We start from the raw sequence: 21,832 nt of genomic DNA on the forward strand, positions 1-21,832 counted from the left end.
TGTCTCAACTACAGAGGAAGCGGCATTCTGCTGCTGTAAGATAGGCAGGAAAAGATGGGGACAAAAAGCTTACGGCACCTGGTATTCCCAGGCGGTCTCCCATCCAAGTACTAACCAGGCCCGACCCTGCTTAGCTTCCGAGATCAGACGAGATCGGGCGCGCTCAGGGTGGTGTGGCCGTAAGCCACAGCGGCTGCTGAAGACAGACCCTTTATACGTGCCAAAATAACACTGGCAGATCTGTTATTTCACATAGCAATCAACAATAATGGGGATTTTCTCTAACAGTCAACAGCAAAACTAAGAAATAACTACTCCACCCAACAAGAATTTTCCGTATGGCCTGATCAAACATTTGGCTCTGTTCCAAGTCCATTTTCGTCCGAAATTGCTCAAAACGTACATCGGTGAGCCACACGTCCTTGTGGACGACGTATTGGGTCATTGTGCCCAAAACCCAGACTGCGCTCATTCATTCGGCAGCAGTGCAGACTTTACAGAGGTGACTTTCCAGCGCCTAATACCCGATTGCCGAAAGCGACGTGACATAAAACAGAAGTGCAAAACAGAGCGTGAAATACAGGCTGCAAAATAAAAGTAGTTTGGCGTGCCCTGTCTCAACTACAGAGGAAGCGGCATTCTGCTGCTGTAAGATAGGCAGGAAAAGATGGGACAAAAAGCTTACGGCACCTGGTATTCCCAGGCGGTCTCCCATCCAAGTACTAACCAGGCCCGACCCTGCTTAGCTTCCGAGATCAGACGAGATCGGGCGCGCTCAGGGTGGTGTGGCCGTAAGCCACAGCGGCTGCTGAAGACAGACCCTTTATACGTGCCAAAATAACACTGGCAGATCTGTTATTTCACATAGCAATCAACAATAATGGGGATTTCTCTAACAGTCAACAGCAAAACTAAGAAATAACTACTCCACCCAACAAGAATTTTCCGTATGGCCTGATCAAACATTTGGCTCTGTTCCAAGTCCATTTTCGTCCGAAATTGCTCAAAACGTACATCGGTGAGCCACACGTCCTTGTGGACGACGTATTGGGTCATTGTGCCCAAAACCCAGACTGCGCTCATTCATTCGGCAGCAGTGCAGACTTTACAGAGGTGACTTTCCAGCGCCTAATACCCGATTGCCGAAAGCGACGTGACATAAAACAGAAGTGCAAAACAGAGCGTGAAATACAGGCTGCAAAATAAAAGTAGTTTTGGCGTGCCCTGTCTCAACTACAGAGGAAGCGGCATTCTGCTGCTGTAAGATAGGCAGGAAAGATGGGACAAAAAGCTTACGGCACCTGGTATTCCCAGGCGGTCTCCCATCCAAGTACTAACCAGGCCCGACCCTGCTTAGCTTCCGAGATCAGACGAGATCGGGCGCGCTCAGGGTGGTGTGGCCGTAAGCCACAGCGGCTGCTGAAGACAGACCCTTTATACGTGCCAAATAACACTGGCAGATCTGTTATTTCACATAGCAATCAACAATAATGGGGATTTTCTCTAACAGTCAACAGCAAAACTAAGAAATAACTACTCCACCCAACAAGAATTTTCCGTATGGCCTGATCAAACATTTGGCTCTGTTCCAAGTCCATTTTCGTCCGAAATTGCTCAAAACGTACATCGGTGAGCCACACGTCCTTGTGGACGACGTATTGGGTCATTGTGCCCAAAACCCAGACTGCGCTCATTCATTCGGCAGCAGTGCAGACTTTACAGAGGTGACTTTCCAGCGCCTAATACCCGATTGCCGAAAGCGACGTGACATAAAACAGAAGTGCAAAACAGAGCGTGAAATACAGGCTGCAAAATAAAAGTAGTTTTGGCGTGCCCTGTCTCAACTACAGAGGAAGCGGCATTCTGCTGCTGTAAGATAGGAGAGGGACAAAAAGCTTACGGCACCTGGTATTCCCAGGCGGTCTCCCATCCAAGTACTAACCAGGCCCGACCCTGCTTAGCTTCCGAGATCAGACGAGATCGGGCGCGCTCAGGGTGGTGTGGCCGTAAGCCACAGCGGCTGCTGAAGACAGACCCTTTATACGTGCCAAAATAACACTGGCAGATCTGTTATTTCACATAGCAATCAACAATAATGGGGATTTTCTCTAACAGTCAACAGCAAAACTAAGAAATAACTACTCCACCCAACAAGAATTTTCCGTATGGCCTGATCAAACATTTGGCTCTGTTCCAAGTCCATTTTCGTCCGAAATTGCTCAAAACGTACATCGGTGAGCCACACGTCCTTGTGGACGACGTATTGGGTCATTGTGCCCAAAACCCAGACTGCGCTCATTCATTCGGCAGCAGTGCAGACTTTACAGAGGTGACTTTCCAGCGCCTGAATACCCGATTGCCGAAAGCGACGTGACATAAAACAGAAGTGCAAAACAGAGCGTGAAATACAGGCTGCAAAATAAAAGTAGTTTTGGCGTGCCCTGTCTCAACTACAGAGGAAGCGGCATTCTGCTGCTGTAAGATAGGCAGGAAAAGATGGGGACAAAAAGCTTACGGCACCTGGTATTCCCAGCGGTCTCCCATCCAAGTACTAACCAGGCCCGACCCTGCTTAGCTTCCGAGATCAGACGAGATCGGGGCGCGCTCAGGGTGGTGTGGCCGTAAGCCACAGCGGCTGCTGAAGACAGACCCTTTATACGTGCCAAAATAACACTGGCAGATCTGTTATTTCACATAGCAATCAACAATAATGGGGATTTTCTCTAACAGTCAACAGCAAAACTAAGAAATAACTACTCCACCCAACAAGAATTTTCCGTATGGCCTGATCAAACATTTGGCTCTGTTCCAAGTCCATTTTCGTCCGAAATTGCTCAAAACGTACATCGGTGAGCCACACGTCCTTGTGGACGACGTATTGGGTCATTGTGCCAAAACCCAGACTGCGCTCATTCATTCGGCAGCAGTGCAGACTTTACAGAGGTGACTTTCCAGCGCCTAATACCCGATTGCCGAAAGCGACGTGACATAAAACAGAAGTGCAAAACAGAGCGTGAAATACAGGCTGCAAAATAAAAGTAGTTTTGGCGTGCCTGTCTCAACTACAGAGGAAGCGGCATTCTGCTGCTGTAAGATAGGGACAAAAAGCTTACGGCACCTGGTATTCCCAGGCGGTCTCCCATCCAAGTACTAACCAGGCCCGACCCTGCTTAGCTTCCGAGATCAGACGAGATCGGGCGCGCTCAGGGTGGTGTGGCCGTAAGCCACAGCGGCTGCTGAAGACAGACCCTTTATACGTGCCAAAATAACACTGGCAGATCTGTTATTTCACATAGCAATCAACAATAATGGGGATTTTCTCTAACAGTCAACAGCAAAACTAAGAAATAACTACTCCACCCAACAAGAATTTTCCGTATGGCCTGATCAAACATTTGGCTCTGTTCCAAGTCCATTTTCGTCCGAAATTGCTCAAAACGTACATCGGTGAGCCACACGTCCTTGTGGACGACGTATTGGGTCATTGTGCCCAAAACCCAGACTGCGCTCATTCATTCGGCAGCAGTGCAGACTTTACAGAGGTGACTTTCCAGCGCCTAATACCCGATTGCCGAAAGCGACGTGACATAAAACAGAAGTGCAAAACAGAGCGTGAAATACAGGCTGCAAAATAAAAGTAGTTTTGGCGTGCCTGTCTCAACTACAGAGGAAGCGGCATTCTGCTGCTGTAAGATAGGCAGGACAAAAAAGCTTACGGCACCTGGTATTCCCAGGCGGTCTCCCCATCCAAGTACTAACCAGGCCCGACCCCTGCTTAGCTTCCGAGATCAGACGAGATCGGGCGCGCTCAGGGTGGTGTGGCCGTAAGCCACAGCGGCTGCTGAAGACAGACCCTTTATACGTGCCAAAATAACACTGGCAGATCTGTTATTTCACATAGCAATCAACAATAATGGGGATTTTCTCTAAACAGTCAACAGCAAACTAAGAAATAACTACTCCACCCAACAAGAATTTTCCGTATGGCCTGATCAAACATTTGGCTCTGTTCCAAGTCCATTTTCGTCCGAAATTGCTCAAAACGTACATCGGTGAGCCACACGTCCTTGTGGACGACGTATTGGGTCATTGTGCCAAAACCCAGACTGCGCTCATTCATTCGCAGCAGTGCAGACTTACAGAGTGACTTTCCAGCCCCTAACCCGATTCCGAAAGCACGTACATAAAACAGAAGTGCAAACAGAGCGAAATACAGCCCAAAATAAAAGTGTTTGGCGTGCCTGTTCAACTACAGAGGAAGCGCTTCTGCGCTGTAAGATAGCAAAAAGCTTACGCACCTGGTATCCACCTCCCATCCAAGTACTAACCAGGCCCGACCCTGCTAGCTTCCGAGATAGACGAGATCGGGCGCTCAGGGTGGTGTGGCCGTAAGCCAGCGGTGTGAAGACAGACCTTTATACGTGCCAAAATAACACTGGCAGATCTGTTATTTCACATAGCAATCAACAATAATGGGGATTTTCTCTAACAGTCAACAGCAAAACTAAGAAATAACTACTCCACCCAACAAGAATTTTCCGTATGGCCTGATCAAACATTGGCTCTGTTCCAAGTCCATTTTCGTCCGAAATTGCTCAAAACGTACATCGGTGAGCCACACGTCCTTGTGGACGACGTATTGGGTCATTGTGCCCAAAACCCAGACTGCGCTCATTCATTCGGCAGCAGTGCAGACTTTACAGAGGTGACTTTCCAGCGCCCTGATACCCGATTGCCGAAAGCGACGTGACATAAAACAGAAGTGCAAAACAGAGCGTGAAATACAGGCTGCAAAATAAAAGTAGTTTGGGCGTGCCCTGTCTCAACTACAGAGGAAGCGGCATTCTGCTGCTGTAAGATAGGCAGGAAAAGATGGGGACAAAAAGCTTACGGCACCTGGTATTCCCAGGCGGTCTCCCATCCAGTACTAACCAGGCCCGACCCTGCTTAGCTTCCGAGATCAGACGAGATCGGGCGCGCTCAGGGTGGTGTGGCCGTAAGCCACAGCGGCTGCTGAAGACAGACCCTTTATACGTGCCAAAATAACACTGGCAGATCTGTTATTTCACATAGCAATCAACAATAATGGGGATTTTCTCTAACAGTCAACAGCAAAACTAAGAAATAACTACTCCACCCAACAAGAATTTCCGTATGGCCTGATCAAACATTTGGCTCTGTTCCAAGTCCATTTTCGTCCGAAATTGCTCAAAACGTACATCGGTGAGCCACACGTCCTTGTGGACGACGTATTGGTCATTGTGCCCAAAACCCAGACTGCGCTCATTCATTCGGCAGCAGTGGCAGACTTTACAGAGGTGACTTTCCAGCGCCTGATACCCGATTGCCGAAAGCGACGTGACATAAAACAGAAGTGCAAAACAGAGCGTGAAATACAGGCTGCAAAATAAAAGTAGTTTTGGGCGTGCCCTGTCTCAACTACAGAGGAAGCGGCATTCTGCTGCTGTAAGATAGCAGGGATCAAAAAGCTTACGGCACCTGGTATTCCCAGGCGGTCTCCCATCCAAGTACTAACCAGGCCCGACCCTGCTTAGCTTCCGAGATCAGACGAGATCGGCGCGCTCAGGGTGGTGTGGCCGTAAGCCACAGCGGCTGCTGAAGACAGACCCTTTATACGTGCCAAAATAACACTGGCAGATCTGTTATTTCACATAGCAATCAACAATAATGGGGATTTTCTCTAACAGTCAACAGCAAAACTAAGAAATAACTACTCCACCCAACAAGAATTTTCCGTATGGCCTGATCAAACATTTGGCTCTGTTCCAAGTCCATTTTCGTCCGAAATTGCTCAAAACGTACATCGGTGAGCCACACGTCCTTGTGGACGACGTATTGGGTCATTGTGCCCAAAACCAGACTGCGCTCATTCATTCGGCAGCAGTGCAGACTTTACAGAGGTGACTTTCCAGCGCCTAATACCCGATTGCCGAAAGCGACGTGACATAAAACAGAAGTGCAAAACAGAGCGTGAAATACAGGCTGCAAAATAAAAGTAGTTTTGGCGTGCCCTGTCTCAACTACAGAGGAAGCGGCATTCTGCTGCTGTAAGATAGGGACAAAAAGCTTACGGCACCTGGTATTCCCAGGCGGTCTCCCATCCAAGTACTAACCAGGCCCGACCCTGCTTAGCTTCCGAGATCAGACGAGATCGGGCGCGCTCAGGGTGGTGTGGCCGTAAGCCACAGCCGCTGCTGAAGACAGACCCTTTATACGTGCCAAAATAACACTGGGCAGATCTGTTATTTCACATAGGCAATCAACAATAATGGGGATTTTCTCTAACAGTCAACAGCAAAACTAAGAAATAACTACTCCACCCAACAAGAATTTTCCGTATGGCCTGATCAAACATTTGGCTCTGTTCCAAGTCCATTTTCGTCCGAAATTGCTCAAAACGTACATCGGTGAGCCACACGTCCTTGTGGACGACGTATTGGGTCATTGTGCCCAAAACCCAGACTGCGCTCATTCATTCGCAGCAGTGCAGACTTTACAGAGGTGACTTTCCAGCGCCTTAATACCCGATTGCCGAAAGCGACGTGACATAAAACAGAAGTGCAAAACAGAGCGTGAAATACAGGCTGCAAAATAAAAGTAGTTTTGGCGTGCCTGTCTCAACTACAGAGGAAGCGGCATTCTGCTGCTGTAAGATAAGATGGGGACAAAAAAGCTTACGGGCACCTGGTATTCCCAGGCGGTCTCCCATCCAAGTACTAACCAGGCCCGGACCCCTGCTTAGCTTCCGAGATCAGACGAGATCGGGCGCGCTCAGGGTGGTGTGGCCGGTAAAGCCACAGCGGCTGGCTGAAGACAGACCCTTTATACGTGCCAAAATAACACTGGCAGATCTGTTATTTCACATAGCAATCAACAATAATGGGGATTTTCTCTAACAGTCAACAGCAAAACTAAGAAATAACTACTCCACCCAACAAGAATTTTCCGTATGGCCTGATCAAACATTTGGCTCTGTTCCAAGTCCATTTTCGTCCGAAATTGCTCAAAACGTACATCGGTGAGCCACACGTCCTTGTGGACGACGTATTGGGTCATTGTGCCCAAAACCCAGACTGCGCTCATTCATTCGGCAGCAGTGCAGACTTTACAGAGGTGACTTTCCAGCGCCTGATACCCGATTGCCGAAAGCGACGTGACATAAAACAGAAGTGCAAAACAGAGCGTGAAATACAGGCTGCAAAATAAAAGTAGTTTTGGCGTGCCCTGTCTCAACTACAGAGGAAGCGGCATTCTGCTGCTGTAAGATAAGATGGGACAAAAAGCTTACGGCACCTGGTATTCCCAGGCGGTCTCCCATCCAAGTACTAACCAGGCCCGACCCTGCTTAGCTTCCGAGATCAGACGAGATCGGGCGCCGCTCAGGGTGGTGTGGCCGTAAGCCACAGCGGCTGCTGAAGACAGACCCTTTATACGTGCCAAAATAACACTGGCAGATCTGTTATTTCACATAGCAATCAACAATAATGGGGATTTTCTCTAACAGTCAACAGCAAAACTAAGAAATAACTACTCCACCCAACAAGAATTTTCCGTATGGCCTGATCAAACATTTGGCTCTGTTCCAAGTCCATTTTCGTCCGAAATTGCTCAAAACGTACATCGGTGAGCCACACGTCCTTGTGGACGACGTATTGGGTCATTGTGCCCAAAACCCAGACTGCGCTCATTCATTCGGCAGCAGTGCAGACTTTACAGAGGTGACTTTCCAGCGCCTGAATACCCGATTGCCGAAAGCGACGTGACATAAAACAGAAGTGCAAAACAGAGCGTGAAATACAGGCTGCAAAATAAAAGTAGTTTTGGCGTGCCCTGTCTCAACTACAGAGGAAGCGGCATTCTGCTGCTGTAAGATAGGCAGGAAAAGATGGGGACAAAAAGCTTACGGCACCTGGTATTCCCAGGCGGTCTCCCATCCAAGTACTAACCAGGCCCGACCCTGCTTAGCTTCCGAGATCAGACGAGATCGGGCGCGCTCAGGGTGGTGTGGCCGTAAGCCACAGCGGCTGCTGAAGACAGACCCTTTATACGTGCCAAAATAACACTGGCAGATCTGTTATTTCACATAGCAATCAACAATAATGGGGATTTTCTCTAACAGTCAACAGCAAAACTAAGAAATAACTACTCCACCCAACAAGAATTTTCCGTATGGCCTGATCAAACATTTGGCTCTGTTCCAAGTCCATTTTCGTCCGAAATTGCTCAAAACGTACATCGGTGAGCCACACGTCCTTGTGGACGACGTATTGGGTCATTGTGCCCAAAACCCAGACTGCGCTCATTCATTCGGCAGCAGTGCAGACTTTACAGAGGTGACTTTCCAGCGCCTAATACCCGATTGCCGAAAGCGACGTGACATAAAACAGAAGTGCAAAACAGAGCGTGAAATACAGGCTGCAAAATAAAAGTAGTTTGGCGTGCCCTGTCTCAACTACAGAGGAAGCGGCATTCTGCTGCTGTAAGATAGGCAGGAAAAGATGGGGACAAAAAGCTTACGGCACCTGGTATTCCCAGGCGGTCTCCCATCCAAGTACTAACCAGGCCCGACCCTGCTTAGCTTCCGAGATCAGACGAGATCGGGCGCGCTCAGGGTGGTGTGGCCGTAAGCCACAGCGGCTGCTGAAGACAGACCCTTTATACGTGCCAAAATAACACTGGCAGATCTGTTATTTCACATAGCAATCAACAATAATGGGGATTTTCTCTAACAGTCAACAGCAAAACTAAGAAATAACTACTCCACCCAACAAGAATTTTCCGTATGGCCTGATCAAACATTTGGCTCTGTTCCAAGTCCATTTTCGTCCGAAATTGCTCAAAACGTACATCGGTGAGCCACACGTCCTTGTGGACGACGTATTGGGTCATTGTGCCAAAACCCAGACTGCGCTCATTCATTCGGCAGCAGTGCAGACTTTACAGAGGTGACTTTCCAGCGCCTAATACCCGATGCGAAAGCGACGTGACATAAAACAGAAGTGCAAAACAGAGCGTGAAATACAGGCTGCAAAATAAAGTAGTTTTGGGCGTGCCCTGTCTCAACTACAGAGGAAGCGGCATTCTGCTGCTGTAAGATAGGCAGGAAAAGATGGGGACAAAAAGCTTACGGCACCTGGTATTCCCAGGCGGTCTCCCATCCAAGTACTAACCAGGCCCGACCCTGCTTAGCTTCCGAGATCAGACGAGATCGGGCGCGCTCAGGGTGGTGTGGCCGTAAGCCACAGCGGCTGCTGAAGACAGACCCTTTATACGTGCCAAAATAACACTGGCAGATCTGTTATTTCACATAGCAATCAACAATAATGGGGATTTTCTCTAACAGTCAACAGCAAAACTAAGAAATAACTACTCCACCCAACAAGAATTTTCCGTATGGCCTGATCAAACATTTGGCTCTGTTCCAAGTCCATTTTCGTCCGAAATTGCTCAAAACGTACATCGGTGAGCCACACGTCCTTGTGGACGACGTATTGGGTCATTGTGCCCAAAACCCAGACTGCGCTCATTCATTCGGCAGCAGTGCAGACTTTACAGAGGTGACTTTCCAGCGCCTAATACCCGATTGCCGAAAGCGACGTGACATAAAACAGAAGTGCAAAACAGAGCGTGAAATACAGGCTGCAAAATAAAAGTAGTTTTGGCGTGCCCTGTCTCAACTACAGAGGAAGCGGCATTCTGCTGTAGATAGGCTAGGTAAAGATAGGGGACAAAAAGCTTACGGCACCTGGTATTCCCAGGCGGTCTCCCATCCAAGTACTAACCAGGCCCGACCCTGCTTAGCTTCCGAGATCAGACGAGATCGGGCGCGCTCAGGGTGGTGTGGCCGTAAGCCACAGCGGCTGCTGAAGACAGACCCTTTATACGTGCCAAAATAACACTGGCAGATCTGTTATTTCACATAGCAATCAACAATAATGGGGATTTTCTCTAACAGTCAACAGCAAAACTAAAGAATAACTACTCCACCCAACAAGAATTTTCCGTATGGCCTGATCAAACATTTGGCTCTGTTCCAAGTCCATTTTCGTCCGAAATTGCTCAAAACGTACATCGGTGAGCCACACGTCCTTGTGGACGACGTATTGGGTCATTGTGCCCAAAACCCAGACTGCGCTCATTCATTCGGCAGCAGTGCAGACTTTACAGAGGTGACTTTCCAGCGCCTAATACCCGATTGCCGAAAGCGACGTGACATAAAACAGAAGTGCAAAACAGAGCGTGAAATACAGGCTGCAAAATAAAAGTAGTTTGGGCGTGCCCTGTCTCAACTACAGAGGAAGCGGCATTCTGCTGCTGTAAGATAGGCAGAAAAGATGGGACAAAAAGCTTACGCACCTGGTATTCCCAGGCGGTCTCCCATCCAAGTACTAACCAGGCCCGACCCTGCTTAGCTTCCGAGATCAGACGAGATCGGGCGCGCTCAGGGTGGTGTGGCCGTAAGCCACAGCGGCTGCTGAAGACAGACCCTTTATACGTGCCAAAATAACACTGGCAGATCTGTTATTTCACATAGCAATCAACAATAATGGGGATTTTCTCTAACAGTCAACAGCAAAACTAAGAAATAACTACTCCACCCAACAAGAATTTTCCGTATGGCCTGATCAAACATTTGGCTCTGTTCCAAGTCCATTTTCGTCCGAAATTGCTCAAAACGTACATCGGTGAGCCACACGTCCTTGTGGACGACGTATTGGGTCATTGTGCCCAAAACCCAGACTGCGCTCATTCATTCGGCAGCAGTGCAGACTTTACAGAGGTGACTTTCCAGCGCCTAATACCGATTGCCGAAAGCGACGTGACATAAAACAGAAGTGCAAAACAGAGCGTGAAATACAGGCTGCAAAATAAAAGTAGTTTTGGGCGTGCCCTGTCTCAACTACAGAGGAAGCGGCATTCTGCTGCTGTAAGATAGGCAGGAAAGATGGGGACAAAAAGCTTACGGCACCTGGTATTCCCAGGCGGTCTCCCATCCAAGTACTAACCAGGCCCGACCCTGCTTAGCTTCCGAGATCAGACGAGATCGGGCGCGCTCAGGGTGGTGTGGCCGTAAGCCACAGCGGCTGCTGAAGACAGACCCTTTATACGTGCCAAAATAACACTGGCAGATCTGTTATTTCACATAGCAATCAACAATAATGGGGATTTTCTCTAACAGTCAACAGCAAAACTAAGAAATAACTACTCCACCCAACAAGAATTTTCCGTATGGCCTGATCAAACATTTGGCTCTGTTCCAAGTCCATTTTCGTCCGAAATTGCTCAAAACGTACATCGGTGAGCCACACGTCCTTGTGGACGACGTATTGGGTCATTGTGCCAAAACCCAGACTGCGCTCATTCATTCGGCAGCAGTGCAGACTTTACAGAGGTGACTTTCCAGCGCCTAATACCCGATTGCCGAAAGCGACGTGACATAAAACAGAAGTGGCAAAACAGAGCGTGAAATACAGGCTGCCAAAATAAAAGTAGTTTTGGCGTGCCCTGTCTCAACTACAGAGGAAGCGGCATTCTGCTGCTGTAAGATAGGCAGGAAAAGATGGGACAAAAGCTTACGGCACCTGGTATTCCCAGGCGGTCTCCCATCCAAGTACTAACCAGGCCCGACCCTGCTTAGCTTCCGAGATCAGACGAGATCGGGCGCGCTCAGGGGTGTGTGGCCGTAAGCCACAGCGGCTGCTGAAGACAGACCCTTTATACGTGCCAAAATAACACTGGCAGATCTGTTATTTCACATAGCAATCAACAATAATGGGGATTTTCTCTAACAGTCAACAGCAAAACTAAGAAATAACTACTCCACCCAACAAGAATTTTCCGTATGGCCTGATCAAAACATTTGGCTCTGTTCCAAGTCCATTTTCGTCCGAAATTGCTCAAAACGTACATCGGTGAGCCACACGTCCTTGTGGACGACGTATTGGGTCATTGTGCCCAAAACCCAGACTGCGCTCATTCATTCGGCAGCAGTGCAGACTTTACAGAGGGACTTTCCAGCGCCTAATACCCGATTGCCGAAAGCGACGTGACATAAAACAGAAGTGCAAAACAGAGCGTGAAAATACAGGCTGCCAAAATAAAAGTAGTTTGGCGTGCCCTGTCTCAACTACAGAGGAAGCGGCATTCTGCTGCTGTAAATAGGCAGGAAAAGATGGGACAAAAAGCTTACGGCACCTTGGTATTCCCAGGCGGTCTCCCATCCAAGTACTAACCAGGCCCGACCCTGCTTAGCTTCCGAGATCAGACGAGATCGGGCGCGCTCAGGGTGGTGTGGCCGTAAGCCACAGCGGCTGCTGAAGACAGACCCTTTATACGTGCCAAAATAACACTGGCAGATCTGTTATTTCACATAGCAATCAACAATAATGGGGATTTTCTCTAACAGTCAACAGCAAAACTAAGAAATAACTACTCCACCCAACAAAGAATTTTCCGTATGGCCTGATCAAACATTTGGCTCTGTTCCAAGTCCATTTTCGTCCGAAATTGCTCAAAACGTACATCGGTGAGCCACACGTCCTTGTGGACGACGTATTGGGTCATTGTGCCCAAAACCCAGACTGCGCTCATTCATTCGGCAGCAGTGCAGACTTTACAGAGGTGACTTTCCAGCGCCTAATACCCGATTGCCGAAAGCGACGTGACATAAAACAGAAGGTGCAAAACAGAGCGTGAAATACAGGCTGCAAAATAAAAGTAGTTTTGGCGTGCCCTGTCTCAACTACAGAGGAAGCGGCATTCTGCTGCTGTAAGATAGGCAGGAAAGATGGGGACAAAAAGCTTACGGGCACCTGGTATTCCCAGGCGGTCTCCCATCCAAGTACTAACCAGGGCCCGACCCTGCTTAGCTTCCGAGATCAGACGAGATCGGGCGCGCTCAGGGTGGTGTGGCCGTAAGCCACAGCGGCTGCTGAAGACAGACCCTTTATACGTGCCAAAATAACACTGGCAGATCTGTTATTTCACATAGCAATCAACAATAATGGGGATTTTCTCTAACAGTCAACAGCAAAAACTAAGAAATAACTACTCCACCCAACAAGAATTTTCCGTATGGCCTGATCAAACATTTGGCTCTGTTCCAAGTCCATTTTCGTCCGAAATTGCTCAAAACGTACATCGGTGAGCCACACGTCCTTGTGGACGACGTATTGGGTCATTGTGCCCAAAACCCAGACTGCGCTCATTCATTCGGCAGCAGTGCACGACTTTACAGAGGTGACTTTCCAGCGCCTAATACCCGATTGCCGAAAGCGACGTGACATAAAACAGAAGTGCAAAACAGAGCGTGAAATACAGGCTGCCAAAATAAAAGTAGTTTTGGCGGTGCCCTGTCTCAACTACAGAGGAAGCGGCATTCTGCTGCTGTAAGATAGGCAGGAAAAGATGGGACAAAAGCTTACGGCACCTGGTATTCCCAGGCGGTCTCCCATCCAAGTACTAACCAGGCCCGACCCTGCTTAGCTTCCGAGATCAGACGAGATCGGGCGCGCTCAGGGTGGTGTGGCCGTAAGCCACAGCGGCTGCTGAAGACAGACCCTTTATACGTGCCAAAATAACACTGGCAGATCTGTTATTTCACATAGCAATCAACAATAATGGGGATTTTCTCTAACAGTCCAACAGGCAAAACTTAAGAAATAACTACTCCACCCAACAAGAATTTTCCGTATGGCCTGATCAAACATTTGCTCTGTTTCCAAGTCCATTTTCGTCCGAAATTGCTCAAAACGTACATCGGTGAGCCACACGTCCTTGTGGACGACGTATTGGGTCATTGTGCCCAAAACCCAGACTGCGCTCATTCATTCGGCAGCAGTGCAGACTTTACAGAGGTGACTTTCCAGCGCCTGATACCCGATTGCCGAAAGCGACGTGACATAAAACAGAAGTGCAAAACAGAGCGTGAAATACAGGCTGCAAAATAAAAGTAGTTTGGCGTGCCCTGTCTCAACTACAGAGGAAGCGGCATTCTGCTGCTGTAAGATAGGCAGGAAAAGATGGGACAAAAAGCTTACGGCACCTGGTATTCCCAGGCGGTCTCCCATCCAAGTACTAACCAGGCCCGACCCTGCTTAGCTTCCGAGATCAGACGAGATCGGGCGCGCTCAGGGTGGTGTGGCCGTAAGCCACAGCGGCTGCTGAAGACAGACCCTTTATACGTGCCAAAATAACACTGGCAGATCTGTTATTTCACATAGCAATCAACAATAATGGGGATTTTCTCTAACAGTCAACAGCAAAACTAAGAAATAACTACTCCACCCAACAAGAATTTTCCGTATGGCCTGATCAAACATTTGGCTCTGTTCCAAGTCCATTTTCGTCCGAAATTGCTCAAAACGTACATCGGTGAGCCACACGTCCTTGTGGACGACGTATTGGGTCATTGTGCCCAAAACCCAGACTGCGCTCATTCATTCGGCAGCAGTGCAGACTTTACAGAGGTGACTTTCCAGCGCCTAATACCCGATTGCCGAAAGCGACGTGACATAAAACAGAAGTGCAAAACAGAGCGTGAAATACAGGCTGCAAAATAAAAGTAGTTTTGGCGTGCCCTGTCTCAACTACAGAGGAAGCGGCATTCTGCTGCTGTAAGATAGGCAGAAAGATGGGACAAAAAGCTTACGGCACCTGGTATTCCCAGGCGGTCTCCCATCCAAGTACTAACCAGGCCCGACCCTGCTTAGCTTCCGAGATCAGACGAGAATCGGGCGCGCTCAGGGTGGTGTGGCCGTAAGCCACAGCGGCTGCTGAAGACAGACCCTTTATACGTGCCAAAATAACACTGGCAGATCTGTTATTTCACATAGCAATCAACAATAATGGGGATTTTCTCTAACAGTCAACAGCAAAACTAAGAAATAACTACTCCACCCAACAAGAATTTTCCGTATGGCCTGATCAAACATTTGGCTCTGTTCCAAGTCCATTTTCGTCCGAAATTGCTCAAAACGTACATCGGTGAGCCACACGTCCTTGTGGACGACGTATTGGGTCATTGTGCCCAAAACCCAGACTGCGCTCATTCATTCGGCAGCAGTGCAGACTTTACAGAGGTGACTTTCCAGCGCCTAATACCCGATTGCCGAAAGCGACGTGACATAAAACAGAAGTGCAAAACAGAGCGTGAAATACAGGCTGCAAAATAAAAGTAGTTTGGGCGTGCCCTGTCTCAACTACAGAGGAAGCGGCATTCTGCTGCTGTAAGATAGGCAGGAAAAGATGGGGACAAAAAGCTTACGGCACCTGGTATTCCCAGGCGGTCTCCCATCCAAGTACTAACCAGGCCCGACCCTGCTTAGCTTCCGAGATCAGACGAGATCGGGCGCGCTCAGGGTGGTGTGGCCGTAAGCCACAGCGGCTGCTGAAGACAGACCCTTTATACGTGCCAAAATAACACTGGCAGATCTGTTATTTCACATAGCAATCAACAATAATGGGGATTTTCTCTAACAGTCAACAGCAAAACTAAGAAATAACTACTCCACCCAACAAGAATTTTCCGTATGGCCTGATCAAACATTTGGCTCTGTTCCAAGTCCATTTTCGTCCGAAATTGCTCAAAACGTACATCGGTGAGCCACACGTCCTTGTGGACGACGTATTGGGTCATTGTGCCCAAAACCCAGACTGCGCTCATTCATTCGGCAGCAGTGCAGACTTTACAGAGGTGACTTTCCAGCGCCTGATACCCGATTGCCGAAAGCGACGTGACATAAAACAGAAGTGCAAAACAGAGCGTGAAATACAGGCTGCAAAATAAAAGTAGTTTTGGCGTGCCCTGTCTCAACTACAGAGGAAGCGGCATTCTGCTGCTGTAAGATAGGCAGGAAAAGATGGGGACAAAAAGCTTACGGCACCTGGTATTCCCAGGCGGTCTCCCATCCAAGTACTAACCAGGCCCGACCCTGCTTAGCTTCCGAGATCAGACGAGATCGGGCGCGCTCAGGGTGGTGTGGCCGTAAGCCACAGCGGCTGCTGAAGACAGACCCTTTATACGTGCCAAAATAACACTGGCAGATCTGTTATTTCACATAGCAATCAACAATAATGGGGATTTTCTCTAACAGTCAACAGCAAAACTAAGAAATAACTACTCCCACCCAACAAGAATTTTCCGTATGGCCTGATCAAACATTTGGCTCTGTTCCAAGTCCATTTTCGTCCGAAATTGCTCAAACGTACATCGGTGAGCCACACGTCCTTGTGGACGACGTATTGGGTCATTGTGCCCAAAACCCAGACTGCGCTCATTCATTCGGCAGCAGTGCAGACTTTACAGAGGTGACTTTCCAGCGCCTAATACCCGATTGCCGAAAGCGACGTGACATAAAACAGAAGTGCAAAACAGAGCGTGAAATACAGGCTGCAAAATAAAAGTAGTTTTGGCGTGCCCTGTCTCAACTACAGAGGAAGCGGCATTCTGCTGCTGTAAGATAGGCAGGAAAAGATGGGACAAAAAGCTTACGGCACCTGGTATTCCCAGGCGGTCTCCCATCCAAGTACTAACCAGGCCCGACCCTGCTTAGCTTCCGAGATCAGACGAGATCGGGCGCGCTCAGGGTGGTGTGGCCGTAAGCCACAGCGGCTGCTGAAGACAGACCCTTTATACGTGCCAAAATAACACTGGCAGATCTGTTATTTCACATAGCAATCAACAATAATGGGGATTTTCTCTAACAGTCAACAGCAAAACTAAGAAATAACTACTCCACCCAACAAGAATTTTCCGTATGGCCTGATCAAACATTTGGCTCTGTTCCAAGTCCATTTTCGTCCGAAATTGCTCAAAACGTACATCGGTGAGCCACACGTCCTTGTGGACGACGTATTGGGTCATTGTGCCCAAAACCCAGACTGCGCTCATTCATTCGGCAGCAGTGCAGACTTTACAGAGGTGACTTTCCAGCGCCTAATACCCGATTGCCGAAAGCGACGTGACATAAAACAGAAGTGCAAAACAGAGCGTGAAATACAGGCTGCAAAATAAAAGTAGTTTTGGCGTGCCCTGTCTCAACTACAGAGGAAGCGGCATTCTGCTGCTGTAAGATAGGCAGGAAAAGATGGGGACAAAAAGCTTACGGCACCTGGTATTCCCAGGCGGTCTCCCATCCAAGTACTAACCAGGCCCGACCCTGCTTAGCTTCCGAGATCAGACGAGATCGGGCGCGCTCAGGGTGGTGTGGCCGTAAGCCACAGCGGCTGCTGAAGACAGACCCTTTATACGTGCCAAAATAACACTGGCAGATCTGTTATTTCACATAGCAATCAACAATAATGGGGATTTTCTCTAACAGTCAACAGCAAAACTAAGAAATAACTACTCCACCCAACAAGAATTTTCCGTATGGCCTGATCAAACATTTGGCTCTGTTCCAAGTCCATTTTCGTCCGAAATTGCTCAAAACGTACATCGGTGAGCCACACGTCCTTGTGGACGACGTATTGGGTCATTGTGCCCAAAACCCAGACTGCGCTCATTCATTCGGCAGCAGTGCAGACTTTACAGAGGTGACTTTCCAGCGCCTATACCCGATTGCCGAAAGCGACGTGACATAAAACAGAAGTGCAAAACAGAGCGTGAAATACAGGCTGCAAAATAAAAGTAGTTTGGCGTGCCCTGTCTCAACTACAGAGGAAGCGGCATTCTGCTGCTGTAAGATAGGCAGGAAAAGATGGGACAAAAAGCTTACGGCACCTGGTATTCCCAGGCGGTCTCCCATCCAAGTACTAACCAGGCCCGACCCTGCTTAGCTCCGAGATCAGACGAGATCGGCGCGCTCAGGGTGGTGTGGCCGTAAGCCACAGCGGCTGCTGAAGACAGACCCTTTATACGTGCCAAATAACACTGGCAGATCTGTTATTTCACATAGCAATCAACAATAATGGGGATTTTCTCTAACAGTCAACAGCAAAACTAAGAAATAACTACTCCACCCAACAAGAATTTTCCGTATGGCCTGATCAAACATTTGGCTCTGTTCCAAGTCCATTTTCGTCCGAAATTGCTCAAAACGTACATCGGTGAGCCACACGTCCTTGTGGACGACGTATTGGGTCATTGTGCCCAAACCCAGACTGCGCTCATTCATTCGGCAGCAGTGCAGACTTTACAGAGGTGACTTTCCAGCGCCTAATACCCGATTGCCGAAAGCGACGTGACATAAAACAGAAGTGCAAAACAGAGCGTGAAATACAGGCTGCAAAATAAAAGTAGTTTTGGCGTGCCCTGTCTCAACTACAGAGGAAGCGGCATTCTGCTGCTGTAAGATAGGCAGGAAAAGATGGGACAAAAAGCTTACGGCACCTGGTATTCCCAGGCGGTCTCCCATCCAAGTACTAACCAGGCCCGACCCTGCTTAGCTTCCGAGATCAGACGAGATCGGGCGCGCTCAGGGTGGTGTGGCCGTAAGCCACAGCGGCTGCTGAAGACAGACCCTTTATACGTGCCAAAATAACACTGGCAGATCTGTTATTTCACATAGCAATCAACAATAATGGGGATTTTCTCTAACAGTCAACAGCAAAACTAAGAAATAACTACTCCACCCAACAAGAATTTTCCGTATGGCCTGATCAAACATTTGGCTCTGTTCCAAGTCCATTTTCGTCCGAAATTGCTCAAAACGTACATCGGTGAGCCACACGTCCTTTGTGGACGACGTATTGGGTCATTGTGCCCAAAACCCAGACTGCGCTCATTCATTCGGCAGCAGTGCAGACTTTACAGAGGTGACTTTCCAGCGCCTAATACCCGATTGCCGAAAGCGACGTGACATAAAACAGAAGTGCAAAACAGAGCGTGAAATACAGGCTGCAAAATAAAAGTAGTTTTGGCGTGCCCTGTCTCAACTACAGAGGAAGCGGCATTCTGCTGCTGTAAGATAGGCAGGAAAAGAGGGACAAAAAGCTTACGGCACCTGGTATTCCCAGGCGGTCTCCCATCCAAGTACTAACCAGGCCCGACCCTGCTTAGCTTCCGAGATCAGACGAGATCGGGCGCGCTCAGGGTGGTGTGGCCGTAAGCCACAGCGGCTGCTGAAGACAGACCCTTTATACGTGCCAAAATAACACTGGCAGATCTGTTATTTCACATAGCAATCAACAATAATGGGGATTTTCTCTAACAGTCAACAGCAAAACTAAGAAATAACTACTCCACCCAACAAGAATTTTCCGTATGGCCTGATCAAACATTTGGCTCTGTTCCAAGTCCATTTTCGTCCGAAATTGCTCAAAACGTACATCGGTGAGCCACACGTCCTTGTGGACGACGTATTGGGTCATTGTGCCCAAAACCCAGACTGCGCTCATTCATTCGGCAGCAGTGCAGACTTTACAGAGGTGACTTTCCAGCGCCTAATACCCGATTGCCGAAAGCGACGTGACATAAAACAGAAGTGCAAAACAGAGCGTGAAATACAGGCTGCAAAATAAAAGTAGTTTTGGCGTGCCCTGTCTCAACTACAGAGGAAGCGGCATTCTGCTGCTGTAAGATAGGGGACAAAAAGCTTACGGCACCTGGTATTCCCAGGCGGTCTCCCATCCAAGTACTAACCAGGCCCGACCCTGCTTAGCTTCCGAGATCAGACGAGATCGGGCGCGCTCAGGGTGGTGTGGCCGTAAGCCACAGCGGCTGCTGAAGACAGACCCTTTATACGTGCCAAAATAACACTGGCAGATCTGTTATTTCACATAGCAATCAACAATAATGGGGATTTTCTCTAACAGTCAACAGCAAAACTAAGAAATAACTACTCCACCCAACAAGAATTTTCCGTATGGCCTGATCAAACATTTGGCTCTGTTCCAAGTCCATTTTCGTCCGAAATTGCTCAAAACGTACATCGGTGAGCCACACGTCCTTGTGGACGACGTATTGGGTCATTGTGCCCAAAACCCAGACTGCGCTCATTCATTCGGCAGCAGTGCAGACTTTACAGAGGTGACTTTCCAGCGCCTAATACCCGATTGCCGAAAGCGACGTGACATAAAACAGAAGTGCAAAACAGAGCGTGAAATACAGGCTGCAAAATAAAAGTAGTTTTGGCGTGCCCTGTCTCAACTACAGAGGAAGCGGCATTCTGCTGCTGTAAGATAGGCAGGAAAAGATGGGGACAAAAAGCTTACGGCACCTGGTATTCCCAGGCGGTCTCCCATCCAAGTACTAACCAGGCCCGACCCTGCTTAGCTTCCGAGATCAGACGATCGGGCGCGCTCAGGGTGGTGTGGCCGTAAGCCACAGCGGCTGCTGAAGACAGACCCTTTATACGTGCCAAAATAACACTGGCAGATCTGTTATTTCACATAGCAATCAACAATAATGGGATTTTCTCTAACAGTCAACAGCAAAACTAAGAAATAACTACTCCACCCAACAAGAATTTTCCGTATGGCCTGATCAAACATTTGGCTCTGTTCCAAGTCCATTTTCGTCCGAAATTGCTCAAAACGTACATCGGTGAGCCACACGTCCTTGTGGACGACGTATTGGGTCATTGTGCCCAAAACCCAGACTGCGCTCATTCATTCGGCAGCAGTGCAGACTTTACAGAGGTGACTTTCCAGCGCCTAATACCCGATTGCCGAAAGCGACGTGACATAAAACAGAAGTGCAAAACAGAGCGTGAAATACAGGCTGCAAAATAAAAGTAGTTTTGGCGTGCCCTGTCTCAACTACAGAGGAAGCGGCATTCTGCTGCTGTAAGATAGGGACAAAAAGCTTACGGCACCTGGTATTCCCAGGCGGTCTCCCATCCAAGTACTAACCAGGCCCGACCCTGCTTAGCTTCCGAGATCAGACGAGATCGGGCGCGCTCAGGGTGGGTGTGGCCGTAAGCCACAGCGGCTGCTGAAGACAGACCCTTTATACGTGCCAAAATAACACTGGCAGATCTGTTATTTCACATAGCAATCAACAATAATGGGGATTTTCTCTAACAGTCAACAGCAAAACTAAGAAATAACTACTCCACCCAACAAGAATTTTCCGTATGGCCTGATCAAACATTTGGCTCTGTTCCAAGTCCATTTTCGTCCGAAATTGCTCAAAACGTACATCGGTGAGCCACACGTCCTTGTGGACGACGTATTGGGTCATTGTGCCCAAAACCCAGACTGCGCTCATTCATTCGGCAGCAGTGCAGACTTTACAGAGGTGACTTTCCAGCGCCTAATACCCGATTGCCGAAAGCGACGTGACATAAAACAGAAGTGCAAAACAGAGCGTGAAATACAGGCTGCAAAATAAAAGTAGTTTTGGCGTGCCCTGTCTCAACTACAGAGGAAGCGGCATTCTGCTGCTGTAAGATAGGCAGGAAAAGATGGGGACAAAAAGCTTACGGCACCTGGTATTCCCAGGCGGTCTCCCATCCAAGTACTAACCAGGCCCGACCCTGCTTAGCTTCCGAGATCAGACGAGATCGGGCGCGCTCAGGGTGGTGTGGCCGTAAGCCACAGCGGCTGCTGAAGACAGACCCTTTATACGTGCCAAAATAACACTGGCAGATCTGTTATTTCACATAGCAATCAACAATAATGGGGATTTTCTCTAACAGTCAACAGCAAAACTAAGAAATAACTACTCCACCCAACAAGAATTTTCCGTATGGCCTGATCAAACATTTGGCTCTGTTCCAAGTCCATTTTCGTCCGAAATTGCTCAAAACGTACATCGGTGAGCCACACGTCCTTGTGGACGACGTATTGGGTCATTGTGCCCAAAACCCAGACTGCCTCATTCATTCGGCAGCAGTGCAGACTTTACAGAGGTGACTTTCCAGCGCCT

General features: G+C 48.6%; 34 non-coding genes and 1 pseudogene across 34 annotated transcripts; all 35 read right to left on the bottom strand.

The window, feature by feature from the left end:
* Positions 1-66: 66 nt before the first annotated feature.
* On the bottom strand, positions 67-185 carry LOC127141478 (5S ribosomal RNA). Its single transcript, XR_007811996.1, has one exon. It is a non-coding gene; the product is annotated as a 5S ribosomal RNA (ribosomal RNA).
* A 493-nt stretch (positions 186-678) lies between these two features.
* On the bottom strand, positions 679-797 carry LOC127141479 (5S ribosomal RNA). The gene has a single exon (XR_007811997.1). It is a non-coding gene; the product is annotated as a 5S ribosomal RNA (ribosomal RNA).
* Positions 798-1,289: 492 nt separating this feature from the next.
* LOC127141480 (5S ribosomal RNA) lies at positions 1,290-1,408 on the bottom strand. The gene has a single exon (XR_007811998.1). It is a non-coding gene; the product is annotated as a 5S ribosomal RNA (ribosomal RNA).
* A 485-nt stretch (positions 1,409-1,893) lies between these two features.
* LOC127141481 (5S ribosomal RNA) lies at positions 1,894-2,012 on the bottom strand. The gene has a single exon (XR_007811999.1). It is a non-coding gene; the product is annotated as a 5S ribosomal RNA (ribosomal RNA).
* Positions 2,013-2,508: 496 nt separating this feature from the next.
* On the bottom strand, positions 2,509-2,627 carry LOC127141442 (5S ribosomal RNA). The gene has a single exon (XR_007811963.1). It is a non-coding gene; the product is annotated as a 5S ribosomal RNA (ribosomal RNA).
* A 479-nt stretch (positions 2,628-3,106) lies between these two features.
* Positions 3,107-3,225, bottom strand: LOC127141483 (5S ribosomal RNA). The gene has a single exon (XR_007812001.1). It is a non-coding gene; the product is annotated as a 5S ribosomal RNA (ribosomal RNA).
* Positions 3,226-3,709: 484 nt separating this feature from the next.
* LOC127141445 (5S ribosomal RNA) lies at positions 3,710-3,830 on the bottom strand. The gene has a single exon (XR_007811966.1). It is a non-coding gene; the product is annotated as a 5S ribosomal RNA (ribosomal RNA).
* A 1,054-nt stretch (positions 3,831-4,884) lies between these two features.
* On the bottom strand, positions 4,885-5,002 carry LOC127141428 (5S ribosomal RNA). The gene has a single exon (XR_007811949.1). It is a non-coding gene; the product is annotated as a 5S ribosomal RNA (ribosomal RNA).
* A 485-nt stretch (positions 5,003-5,487) lies between these two features.
* On the bottom strand, positions 5,488-5,605 carry LOC127141436 (5S ribosomal RNA). Its single transcript, XR_007811957.1, has one exon. It is a non-coding gene; the product is annotated as a 5S ribosomal RNA (ribosomal RNA).
* A 480-nt stretch (positions 5,606-6,085) lies between these two features.
* On the bottom strand, positions 6,086-6,204 carry LOC127141484 (5S ribosomal RNA). The gene has a single exon (XR_007812002.1). It is a non-coding gene; the product is annotated as a 5S ribosomal RNA (ribosomal RNA).
* Positions 6,205-6,693: 489 nt separating this feature from the next.
* LOC127141450 (uncharacterized) lies at positions 6,694-6,814 on the bottom strand (annotated as a pseudogene).
* A 488-nt stretch (positions 6,815-7,302) lies between these two features.
* On the bottom strand, positions 7,303-7,422 carry LOC127141431 (5S ribosomal RNA). Its single transcript, XR_007811952.1, has one exon. It is a non-coding gene; the product is annotated as a 5S ribosomal RNA (ribosomal RNA).
* Positions 7,423-7,918: 496 nt separating this feature from the next.
* LOC127141485 (5S ribosomal RNA) lies at positions 7,919-8,037 on the bottom strand. Its single transcript, XR_007812003.1, has one exon. It is a non-coding gene; the product is annotated as a 5S ribosomal RNA (ribosomal RNA).
* A 494-nt stretch (positions 8,038-8,531) lies between these two features.
* Positions 8,532-8,650, bottom strand: LOC127141486 (5S ribosomal RNA). The gene has a single exon (XR_007812004.1). It is a non-coding gene; the product is annotated as a 5S ribosomal RNA (ribosomal RNA).
* A 492-nt stretch (positions 8,651-9,142) lies between these two features.
* Positions 9,143-9,261, bottom strand: LOC127141487 (5S ribosomal RNA). The gene has a single exon (XR_007812005.1). It is a non-coding gene; the product is annotated as a 5S ribosomal RNA (ribosomal RNA).
* A 493-nt stretch (positions 9,262-9,754) lies between these two features.
* Positions 9,755-9,873, bottom strand: LOC127141488 (5S ribosomal RNA). The gene has a single exon (XR_007812006.1). It is a non-coding gene; the product is annotated as a 5S ribosomal RNA (ribosomal RNA).
* A 493-nt stretch (positions 9,874-10,366) lies between these two features.
* LOC127141440 (5S ribosomal RNA) lies at positions 10,367-10,484 on the bottom strand. Its single transcript, XR_007811961.1, has one exon. It is a non-coding gene; the product is annotated as a 5S ribosomal RNA (ribosomal RNA).
* A 494-nt stretch (positions 10,485-10,978) lies between these two features.
* Positions 10,979-11,097, bottom strand: LOC127141489 (5S ribosomal RNA). The gene has a single exon (XR_007812007.1). It is a non-coding gene; the product is annotated as a 5S ribosomal RNA (ribosomal RNA).
* Positions 11,098-11,591: 494 nt separating this feature from the next.
* On the bottom strand, positions 11,592-11,710 carry LOC127141438 (5S ribosomal RNA). The gene has a single exon (XR_007811959.1). It is a non-coding gene; the product is annotated as a 5S ribosomal RNA (ribosomal RNA).
* Positions 11,711-12,204: 494 nt separating this feature from the next.
* LOC127141425 (5S ribosomal RNA) lies at positions 12,205-12,324 on the bottom strand. The gene has a single exon (XR_007811946.1). It is a non-coding gene; the product is annotated as a 5S ribosomal RNA (ribosomal RNA).
* A 496-nt stretch (positions 12,325-12,820) lies between these two features.
* LOC127141444 (5S ribosomal RNA) lies at positions 12,821-12,941 on the bottom strand. The gene has a single exon (XR_007811965.1). It is a non-coding gene; the product is annotated as a 5S ribosomal RNA (ribosomal RNA).
* A 497-nt stretch (positions 12,942-13,438) lies between these two features.
* LOC127141490 (5S ribosomal RNA) lies at positions 13,439-13,557 on the bottom strand. The gene has a single exon (XR_007812008.1). It is a non-coding gene; the product is annotated as a 5S ribosomal RNA (ribosomal RNA).
* A 496-nt stretch (positions 13,558-14,053) lies between these two features.
* LOC127141491 (5S ribosomal RNA) lies at positions 14,054-14,172 on the bottom strand. Its single transcript, XR_007812009.1, has one exon. It is a non-coding gene; the product is annotated as a 5S ribosomal RNA (ribosomal RNA).
* A 492-nt stretch (positions 14,173-14,664) lies between these two features.
* On the bottom strand, positions 14,665-14,784 carry LOC127141433 (5S ribosomal RNA). The gene has a single exon (XR_007811954.1). It is a non-coding gene; the product is annotated as a 5S ribosomal RNA (ribosomal RNA).
* A 495-nt stretch (positions 14,785-15,279) lies between these two features.
* On the bottom strand, positions 15,280-15,398 carry LOC127141492 (5S ribosomal RNA). The gene has a single exon (XR_007812010.1). It is a non-coding gene; the product is annotated as a 5S ribosomal RNA (ribosomal RNA).
* A 495-nt stretch (positions 15,399-15,893) lies between these two features.
* Positions 15,894-16,012, bottom strand: LOC127141494 (5S ribosomal RNA). Its single transcript, XR_007812012.1, has one exon. It is a non-coding gene; the product is annotated as a 5S ribosomal RNA (ribosomal RNA).
* Positions 16,013-16,506: 494 nt separating this feature from the next.
* LOC127141495 (5S ribosomal RNA) lies at positions 16,507-16,625 on the bottom strand. The gene has a single exon (XR_007812013.1). It is a non-coding gene; the product is annotated as a 5S ribosomal RNA (ribosomal RNA).
* Positions 16,626-17,120: 495 nt separating this feature from the next.
* Positions 17,121-17,239, bottom strand: LOC127141496 (5S ribosomal RNA). Its single transcript, XR_007812014.1, has one exon. It is a non-coding gene; the product is annotated as a 5S ribosomal RNA (ribosomal RNA).
* Positions 17,240-17,731: 492 nt separating this feature from the next.
* On the bottom strand, positions 17,732-17,848 carry LOC127141443 (5S ribosomal RNA). Its single transcript, XR_007811964.1, has one exon. It is a non-coding gene; the product is annotated as a 5S ribosomal RNA (ribosomal RNA).
* Positions 17,849-18,340: 492 nt separating this feature from the next.
* Positions 18,341-18,459, bottom strand: LOC127141497 (5S ribosomal RNA). Its single transcript, XR_007812015.1, has one exon. It is a non-coding gene; the product is annotated as a 5S ribosomal RNA (ribosomal RNA).
* Positions 18,460-18,953: 494 nt separating this feature from the next.
* Positions 18,954-19,072, bottom strand: LOC127141498 (5S ribosomal RNA). Its single transcript, XR_007812016.1, has one exon. It is a non-coding gene; the product is annotated as a 5S ribosomal RNA (ribosomal RNA).
* Positions 19,073-19,554: 482 nt separating this feature from the next.
* On the bottom strand, positions 19,555-19,673 carry LOC127141421 (5S ribosomal RNA). The gene has a single exon (XR_007811942.1). It is a non-coding gene; the product is annotated as a 5S ribosomal RNA (ribosomal RNA).
* Positions 19,674-20,168: 495 nt separating this feature from the next.
* Positions 20,169-20,285, bottom strand: LOC127141441 (5S ribosomal RNA). The gene has a single exon (XR_007811962.1). It is a non-coding gene; the product is annotated as a 5S ribosomal RNA (ribosomal RNA).
* Positions 20,286-20,765: 480 nt separating this feature from the next.
* Positions 20,766-20,885, bottom strand: LOC127141427 (5S ribosomal RNA). Its single transcript, XR_007811948.1, has one exon. It is a non-coding gene; the product is annotated as a 5S ribosomal RNA (ribosomal RNA).
* Positions 20,886-21,380: 495 nt separating this feature from the next.
* LOC127141422 (5S ribosomal RNA) lies at positions 21,381-21,499 on the bottom strand. Its single transcript, XR_007811943.1, has one exon. It is a non-coding gene; the product is annotated as a 5S ribosomal RNA (ribosomal RNA).
* Positions 21,500-21,832: the final 333 nt, after the last annotated feature.

The sequence above is a fragment of the Lates calcarifer genome, unplaced genomic scaffold (genome assembly GCF_001640805.2).
Source record: "Lates calcarifer isolate ASB-BC8 unplaced genomic scaffold, TLL_Latcal_v3 _unitig_5660_quiver_814, whole genome shotgun sequence".
NCBI classification, from domain to species: Eukaryota; Metazoa; Chordata; class Actinopteri; family Centropomidae; genus Lates; species Lates calcarifer.